Consider the following 9,851-nt stretch of genomic DNA (forward strand, 5'->3'; position numbering starts at 1 on the left):
GCTTGTTGCTGTGTATATTTATTCTGTTTTCAGTAATATCTGATGTTCACCCCTGGAAAAAAATAGCAAAAATAACTAAATTTAGTTTGGTTTGGTTTTGTGCGCACAACCGAAAGGGATGAAAAGTGAAAAAGAAATTGTGGACAGTGGTCGAAGACACCAGCTCAGAAGAACAACAAACAGTAAGAAATGGAAAAATATTGTCATTTTGTTGTTATACAACTGCTGAAGGGCGTCACTTTGGGTTGCAAAGTGGTGGAGACATACAAGCTCAGATGAAAGAACTTTTTAAAACAGTCTTCAACATGTGCAATGTTAGACAATATAATGGGAGGATCATTATGAGGACAAAGTAGATAATTATGGGAGGGATTGTATAACAGTGCATCAAATAGGCATATAGACAACCACAATAAAAATAAAAACAACAAGAAAAATATGACAAAATAGGAACAACTGAAGGAATAACCTTAAAAAGCTAGGTAAAGATAATGCTTTGTCTGGGTTTCTTGAAGTGGGGTTGCATGACATACCTATAGTCAGTTTGGAGAAGCAGCAGGGGTGCTGGTGTAGGAAGCTACAACAATGTACTGCTGTGGACAAGAACAGCAGCAAAATGTATTTACGCTACCTAAAAATAATATTTAGAATATTTTCACAGACAGCCTTTTCCAGCGGAAAAACCACTGTTATATAAGTCAAACACTGCTGAAAAAATTTGTTTGGATTCACCAAAGTTAAAGTGCCTTGTTGTTTCATCAGTTTTATTACTGTGCAAATAAACAATTGTTAAAATGTTCCTCTTTGTTAATTAACATTTCTTGGTGAATATATGTTTATTTTTTTACAAAGTATGCTTTTAAAGTGGTTGCAGCATGTCCCCATTGTGTCCAGTGTAAATGATAGTGTTTGTAAAGTTTTGACGTTCTCAGTTGTCAGTAGTTTTCTGAAACTGCAAGTTGATTTATATCCATTAATGCACGACTTGTAAAAGTGATTAAGTGGTGCCTTGGAGCAACCCTGACCACAATAATTACATTTATTAAATTACATTTTTGTAACTAATTTGCTGTGAAACGTACTGTAATGTTACCTAAATACTTTTTATTTGATTGGATATGATATCTAATCCTGCAAAACAATACTTGCTCATAGAAACTAAAGCATCATATAATCGTTTATTATATTTTTGCACTCAAAGAATTTGGTTACAATTAGAGAAAGATTGTGGTCTCATTGGTATTTTATCTCAGTTATTCCCATTTTACTAATATAATCTCATCAATATGAGAGTATTCATCTTGATTTGGGATTAAATATCTGGGGAGTCTATATGATGACAAATGTACTATTTTGAAAAAGTAGGATTTGTTGATAAGATACAGGCTTGATCAATGCATATTGTTTAGGCTATTTTGTAAAACTGAGCATCAGAAACCTTTTTGTTTTTGCATTTACGCAATGAAACAAGACACTTTACACTGAAACCATTCAGCTGTGAGTTGTGGGGAGTGTTTTGTGTCTCTGGTCCAGCGTTGGATTGTAAAGCACAGGGTTAGGTTAGGTTAGTGGAGGTCAGGGAACACAAGGACAAATTGCTAAATGAAACGTTTCTTCCTCTTTGGGTCAGACTCTTTGCCTGTCTGGTGTTTATGTCCTGGGCTCGAGAAGAGAGGGATGGAGGGAGGAAGTGGGGACGACCTGGAAGGACGAATGAAAGCACAAATGTCCCTCATTGTGGTCATTTCAGTCTTTTTGTCTTTTCTCCCTCTATCTCTCTGCCTTTTCCTCTCTTCTAACACTCCCTTCATCTCTTTTTCACTCTTTCCACCCTCTCTCTCTCTCTCTCCCTCTCTTTCTCTGTCCCTCTTTCCTACTGGGACGGCAGCCATGTGCTTTGGAGGCCCTCAGAGATGAAACCACACACTGGAGCTGTAGCAGGGGGTAGAAGAAGAAGAGGAAGGCTCCAGAAAAAGCTCAGGCCGGCGCTCCCAGCCAAGACACCAGCCAGAAACCAAACTGGATGTGGTGAAACTGTCAAATTACTTAAGGAAACTGCAGCAAAACCTCAGGAGGCAAAAAACAGAGAGCCGGAGGAGAGTTTTTTCCCCTCCATTGTGTTGCAAAACAAGCAAAGAAAAATGGTATTTGTAAAAGAATTTGTGACTTGAAAAAGTTGTCAGTGTTGAGGTCTGGCAGTTAGAGAGCATATTTTGTCAATATCAGTCAGCCAGTTTGTCAGTATAGCACACAGTATTAATTTTTCCGTTACTGTATTTTATTAAATAAGACTTGGTCTAGGATAAGAATAGCCTTCTTTATCCAGGTTTGCCAAATATTTGTAGTGAAGCTAAAAAGGTAATTGTTAACTGCATTATTTGATTCAGAGGGGATCTTTCTTGCATGTCTTTCTACCCTTGTTTACTCAAATAAAAGAATAGTTAAATGTACACATTACAAATGTAAGGCGGCAATGCAGCTATTTTTTCATTAATCTGGTCTGAGCATTTTTGACCCAGGTTTTCAAAAAGTTGCCTCAAAAGTTGAGAAATTTCACCTATGGTTCTTGCAAATAATCATGAAACTTAAATATAACAAACAGCTTAATCTTGTTTAAATTTTATTGTAAAGTTTACCAATTATTCAGTGACAGAAACCAACAAGACCACATCCATTTGCAGCCCTGTCCCCAGAATTTACGTTCATATAATACCAATTTGTTTTGCAAGTTATCTTTTGGAGGAAACATAATTAATACCTTGAGTGTGTTCGGTGGCATCGTTTCTTTTAGTGTACTGTGTAAGTGCTAAGTTTTTGTACCACATGCAAGTCGTAGGGAGTTGCCTGGCGTGGATGGAGGGCGTACAAAGACTTTTAAGGCACCACATGTACTTTGGTTAAGGATCAGGAAAGATCAGGGTTTCTGTTACTTGTCATTAAAGTAAACACGTCGTGTCTTGTGCTTTTAATTTTTTTCAGTATCTAACCAAGACCACAGCCTTTCTCTAACCGAGTGCCGTCAGTACCTAAAAATAAACATAAAACATTTTATCGTGCTTTGGTTGATACAAGTGTTGAAAAGCAAATTAAATATGCTGCCAGTGATTGTTTGGTAGAAATGTTCTGTAAGAACATTTTGTGACTTGCCAGATGCATTCATTGTAGGTAAGAAAAACATATTTGCTTTTGCAATCTGGCAAAATCAGAATCAGGTTTATTGCCTATTGAGTTTTGACACAGAAGGAAATTGCTGTGGTATGTTGGTGCAGAAAAATTAACAGTATAAAAAAGAAAGAAAAGATAAAAGCAAGTACTGCAAGTCAAGATGCATTAACACAAAATTGACAATAACAAAAAATATTATGAAAATTAAAAAAAAAGAAAATATTTAAAGGCGATATGTACAATATGACCATTTTTTAAGTGAAAGAGCAGTGCAGTTTGTGCAGGGATTGTGCAAAATATTGACCACGGAAAGAGCAAAAGTCCACGTGTAAATCCAAGCGTAAAGAATATTTGCAATGTACAAGGTAGAGACTAAGAGATATGTGTTAAAGGGACAGTTCACAAAATCAAAAATACATATTTTCCCTCTGGCATGATGTTTATCCATCCAGAGCTTTTTCGGTGTGAGATTGGCCAGGGAGGAATTGGCCATAGAGATGTCTGCCTTCTCCCCACTATAATGGGACTAAATGGTACTCTTCTTGTGGTGCTCAAAGCATCAAAAAAATACATTTGAAAAATTCTGAACCAGTGTTTTTTTTTCCAAAATAATGACCCACAGTTTCACAAAGAAACTGTCCCTCTGCAGAATCTACCAGAGCTACTTTATTTCTACTAGAACGAAAGTAGTTCCTTCATAAAAACTGCTCACAACAAGGTATGTGGATTATTTTGAGTAACTCATTCATGATTTTTGGTTTTGAATTTGTCAAATGTATTTTGGTGCTTTGAGCACCACAAGCTGGATGATGAATTATATTGGAGAGAAGGCAGACAACTCTATGGCTTATATCTCCAACACTCTGCAACTCACACCAAAAAATGAATAAACAGCGCTACAGGCCAGGGGAAAAATATGTAGTTTTGATTTTGGGGGTGAAACATCCTTTTAATGTAGCACATTGATTCAGGTGTGTAAACTTAACTACATAATGAAAGTGTAATGTGTAAAAGGTGGTGTTAATTCAAGCAGACCTAGAAATACAGTAATACTGATCGTTCATGTGCTCCTCCACAGACAGAGAAAAAAATGAATATCCTTCACTGCTCCACTCAGCATTGAGTGATAAGAACATGCAAAACTCTCATGAATGTGCAACAGTATGTTGTAAATGTGATAAAGAAGTTCTCATTAGCATCAACTTGTCCTGAGTTTGCAGCTTGTGGAGTTCAGACACTTCAGGATGCAACATGACTTCAGCTCTTACTGTGCTCAAGTTACAGCTAGTTTGAGATCTTTTTCCCCCATGTACATTTTAATTTGAGAAAAGTTTACGGTTGGAAAATTCAACGCTGGTTTATGCACTGTTTTATTCTGAAATTGGCGCTGAAATTTATGAAAAAAGAGGGCTTTTATTTTGACATCATATGCTGCCTGTTGAACTGATGCAGGATTCCAGTTTCATGTCATTAAAGAGGAAGATGTAACATGAAAACGTAACATAAGAGTTGACATCAGGGATGAATCAGCTCAAGGCCTGAGTGGATCATTAGGCCGCTATAAATCACCGCTATATGTTTCAAATAAAGTGTTACCATTTGTGACTCTGTGTGTGTGTGTGTGTGTGTGTGTGTGTGTGTGTGTGTGTGTGTGTGTGCCCCTGCACCGTGCTCTGGCTCCACTGAGACTCCATGCCCAGCAGTTATAGACAGCAGACACACACGGCTTTAACTTCCACACACACACGCGCACACACGCGCACAGACACACACACCTCCTCCTCGCTCCATAACAAACAGCAAGAGTCTGGGCCCCCAAGGCTTCCTGTATCCTACACACAGCCAGCAAATAAACACAATCACATTCATTTACCCCTACACACACACACACAAAAGCATTCATTCGTGCACGGCTGTGCTGCAAACGTACCCACAGACCCACACACACACACACACACACAAGCATTCAGGCATGTGCAGACACACAAACGACTGAAAGAGGACTCAGACCAAATGGGTAACCACTGCTATTTCTTCCCTCATTAAGCAGCAATATTACGAGCTGACACTCTGAGAGGCCTGTGGGCTTGGACTCGCTGTCCCGAGGTTTCCACTGTTAAAGGCGGAGGGGAACGTCTCCTTCTGTTACAGGAAGAGGGAAGGCAGGAATCAGAGGAGATAACCAGCGATTCCGCAGAGATTTAATGCCCATATATTAGAGGTTAAATCAAGGAAACTGTGTGTCCGCAGCGGATGATTAAGGTCACAGAGGAGTGGAGGAGTTTTCTTTTGGCAGCCTCAGACTCTGAGTGTTTCTTATAATTAAGTATTGAAATTGCATAATTCCTTTTCCATTCTTAGAGCATTTTCTATCATTATGAATTTATCATGATTTCTTGAGAATAATTACGTAACTCTTCCATAAAACCACAAATGCACATTTCTGGTCTCTTGGTCTCTGCAGCAGCAACAAAATGCCAGGTGTTAATTAGTAGATGTTGATAGCTTCTAGTCTTTATGCTAGGCTAATCTAATAGTTCTTTCATACCATATTCAGGCACACAAACATGACGCTGGTGTTGATCTTCTCGTCTAAGTTTGAGTGACTATACTATAAAGCACCCAACCCGTTAAAGGGGACCTGTTATGCTAATTTCCAGAGCTATATTTTTATTCTGGTGTTCCAGTGGAGTAGCTTTGCAAAGCTCGAGAACATCCTTATCTATTCAAACTCTGAAACAAGTGATTTAAGCTCTAGTTTCTTTAAAAAGCCCACTTTTCTCTGATTGACCACCTTCCCAGAGGCCTGCTGAGGGGCATGATCATAGGCATATATATATATGCAGGCGCCACATTGACCGCTTCAGCTTGTGGCTGTGTTACGTCCATGTTGCTGCCATGTTCTCTATTGGTCAAAACTGACCAGTGAACAAATACATGTAAACCGGAGAGCTGTGTTTTTTTCTGAGTAGAAAGCACTACGATGTTTATTTCTCAACTGATCTCAATGAGTGGTGTTTTTTGTCCTCGCTTCACATAAATCCTTGAATGAATAAACACTTTCTGTGTGCAGAAAATGTGAGATCATTTACCTCAACTTGAGAACGCAAATGTCAGAGAAAATAATGTTATTTATATTTTATGTTGAGTGCATAAATATTAGAAGGCTCAGATTTGATTGGTCTGTGTTGGCGTCACACCAAACTTCAGCGAGCTGGGATGGAGAGAAGCGGTTTATGGGTAACCGTGGCTCGTGTAGGCCTGCAAACAAGCCAGCCTGCAAAAACCTCCAAAATTTGAAATATTCGTCATGCAAATCTGTGGTTCTCTGTGTCAAACAAACTGTGATTAGTCGAGCGGGGAGGGAGATCATGTGGTATCACTGAGATCGCTCCAACACCCAACATGATGGAACTAAAACAAACAACCAAGTGGTGAGCATTTATTTGATTTTTCACTCTTTACATTTAAGTTTTTGACATTTCACTGCGTGTACAGATTAATGTTATGAGTAAATATTTGGTTGGGACATCTTTGCACATTGTATATTTGCAGACTTGCTGATAAAAATCCATGTTTCAGGCTTTAAGTAGGAGCTTTTGTAAAGGAATTTACAATGACAAGAAAATCAGCTAATTGTTACATTTTCTGAAGGTTTATAAATTGTATGCAGGGGCTTTATTATTGGTCGAAAAGTTAAGTAATGCCTTAAAGCAATTTTTAAAAACATCTTTTGCTTTGTTCAGTGATCAAGAATGAAGGAAAAACTGTTTTATATTTTTTCATTCTATCTGTATGCTGTTGGTTTAGTCAGTATATCATCAGCCCACTGCTGTCTCTACTGAATAAGCACAATTGTTTTCATTATTAAGAAATACTTTACCACACCCATAATTATATAAAAAAGGTGCATATCTTTATTCGTTAAATTTACAGAAAATGTGCTGTATGTATTATTATCTGGATGTGAAATGATTTATATCAGTGTATGAGATTTTGGTTGTATCACCCAGCCCTGCTTGAAAGTATTCACACCTTTAATGAAATGATGATGAAGTGACACCTAACTTTAAATTCATCCAAAAAAAAAAAGAAAGAAGGAAACTACAGTTCAAATAAATCTGAACAGCGACCACTTAACATCTCCCACAGTACCGCTTCACAAAACCGTTGCCACCGTTTTGTAAACTCGTGTAAATTCCCTATTTTTAGCCCCAGCAGTAATATATTTTTGACTTCAGCTTTACATACTACATGTGTTTATAATCTGCTCCCCTCGTCCTTCTCCTCCCGAGCGTGTGAAAGGAAGATACCAGGGTAGCAACAGAGGAAACATAGCAACCACATAATTGGTGGCCAGGATCAAACTTCAATCACGTCGTCCTATCGGCGAGGCTCTGTACCCTGTTCTTTTCCCATATATCATGTGCCATAATGACTGTGACACAGCACTGCTACTACAGGCTTTGGTTGAGTTGGAATGTATGTAATTGGTTTACAGAAGTTGCATTTAAGAGAGGAAAAAAATCTGCAAGGTTGCAATCACTGACATGTACTGACTATTGTAGTGGAGGCTAAAGCCGCCAAAATCTGTTTACCGGCCTTTTAGGAGAACATAATTTATTCTAACATAAAGTATGCATATAGTATACATTAAGTTTTAAGTTAAAGTGATTAGAGGAGTGAAAACAGACTGTTTCTTTAAAATCAGCTTGTCTTTTTTTATTTCTTTATGATCGTAGTCATATTTCTGCATTTACCGACTGACTTTGTAAAATAGAGGTTCACTTTTTGGTCTATGAAGGGTGGTGTGCTGTATGTTTTTTGTTGAGAGAACATAAATAAAATAGACTCTTCAATTTGGGTAAGCAAGCATCTCCATATTGATTAAACTCGTCTAATATCACCATCTAATTTTGGTTTACACCAATGAATTTGGATTTACTAAATACAGATTAAGTTTGAATTGAGCAAAATGCTTCTGCTTAATTTTTAAATCTAGATTTACTTATTTTAAACCTAGTTTTGCTAAACTCTGATTAGAACTAATCTTAATATCAAGTTAATTTTTTAAATGTATTTTAAAAGTGGTGATTTCAAAGCTATTGTTGCAGTGATTGCACAAAAACAGTTAAAATATATTTTAGTTTCAAAGACTATAAGCAGGAAAAGGAGGTCATGAATTTTATGCCTTGATTTCCTTGAACTGCACAGCTATAAAAATCCAAGGACGGGTTTGTTGATTTTAGAAGGTTGAGTCTCCTTCCTGTTATCAAAGACAGACATTGAGGTGGTGGACAATTATGTAACACTGAATAATATCATGGAGCTGTTACTGAGCTGAATTCTGAGGCCAAAGAAAATAAAGAAAAATAAAAAATCCTTTGATGTACTAAGCTTTAACGCTATGTTCCCTTTCTCTCTCATTTTGACCTCCTATTAGTAACTACAGTATTTGAGAAAAGCTACCTACATTTCTTCTATGGCCGTTGAGCTGTTTCCATGGCAATGGTAGTCTCAAGTTTAGCATCCGAAGTTTAGCCCTGAAGGGGGAGGGAGGCCAACTTTTGTGGCTCATAGTAATTCTAATTCCTTTTTTTTTTGCAACAGACTTCTCTTCTGCTTTTTATAGCTTATAGAAGAAACACGAATTCTGCACATTTATAAGAAGAAGACCTGTAAGAAAAAGAGGCGAGTCTCTGTCCTTCCTACTTCTTTGCCTTCCCATTGCTTAGCCTTTGATAGTTTCCCTGTAAATAAATAATTTAAAGTTCCTTTCCACGCAAAAATATGCTTTTCCTCCTTGTTCCTACTGCTGAATGTTTGCTTAAAGTGAAAAACTTCTATTTGTTCATTGAAAATCCTATTATTATGGGTGGGTCTATGAGCATGGTTTGTGACATTTCAAAGATTTAAACAAGATAATTTAACTTTTTTGTGAAAATACCATACTAGACATATTATTTAAGAGGAGCAATTTTATACACATACATGCACACATTTTAGTATTAAATTTAATTAAAAACGTAACTACAAACTAACCATCTTGTGCGCAAATGTTTCTGCCTCTGGAAGCAATGACCACTGATTACTGTGTGTGTGTGTGTGTGTGTGTGTGTGTGTGTGTGTGTGTGTGTGTGTGTGTGTGTGTGTGTGTGTGTGTGTGTGTGTGAACAGACCCAGCCTTCACAAACAGCTAGCTTGCTGTGCTGTTTGGTCGTCCCACCAGACACAGGAAGTTACAGTGTCCCGGACGTCATTGTACTGTGGGACAGAGGTGTCTTTGTCTGGGCTCGAGGTCGCTGAGCAGGTGCTCTGTCTCTGTTCCCTCAGTGTTTCTCAGTCACTCTCTCTTTTCTCTCCCGCTCTGTCTCTGTCTGTCTCTCACTCACTCTCCAGATCTCTCTAGCTGTGTATTATGCACAGTAAACACATGATTATACAAACAACTAAGGAAATCTTTCTGATGTGAAAGCCTCAGAGTGTAACTGTCGGTACCACAGAAACTAGGAGGTAGTGTTGTGTCATGTTGGTTAACTTTTATCTCATTATTTGGCTTTGAGTGAAAATATGTTACAGGCAATGTGAACATGTACAGTCAATCAGACTGGTTTTACTCTCTCGCAGCTTGGCACAGATAACTACGATAACAATTTATTAATTTGAAACAATTATAGATGGATTTA

The 9,851-nt window shown here is 37.7% G+C and overlaps 1 pseudogene; it reads right to left on the reverse strand.

Annotated features, from left to right (window-relative positions):
• Nucleotides 1-1,555: 1,555 nt before the first annotated feature.
• LOC146319268 (uncharacterized) overlaps nt 1,556-9,851 on the reverse strand; it is a 25,643-nt pseudogene continuing 17,347 nt past the window's right edge.

This window comes from Lutjanus erythropterus, chromosome 11 (assembly GCF_056507025.1).
Source record: "Lutjanus erythropterus isolate fLutEry1 chromosome 11, fLutEry1.hap2, whole genome shotgun sequence".
In the NCBI taxonomy this organism is placed as follows: domain Eukaryota; kingdom Metazoa; phylum Chordata; class Actinopteri; order Lutjaniformes; family Lutjanidae; genus Lutjanus; species Lutjanus erythropterus.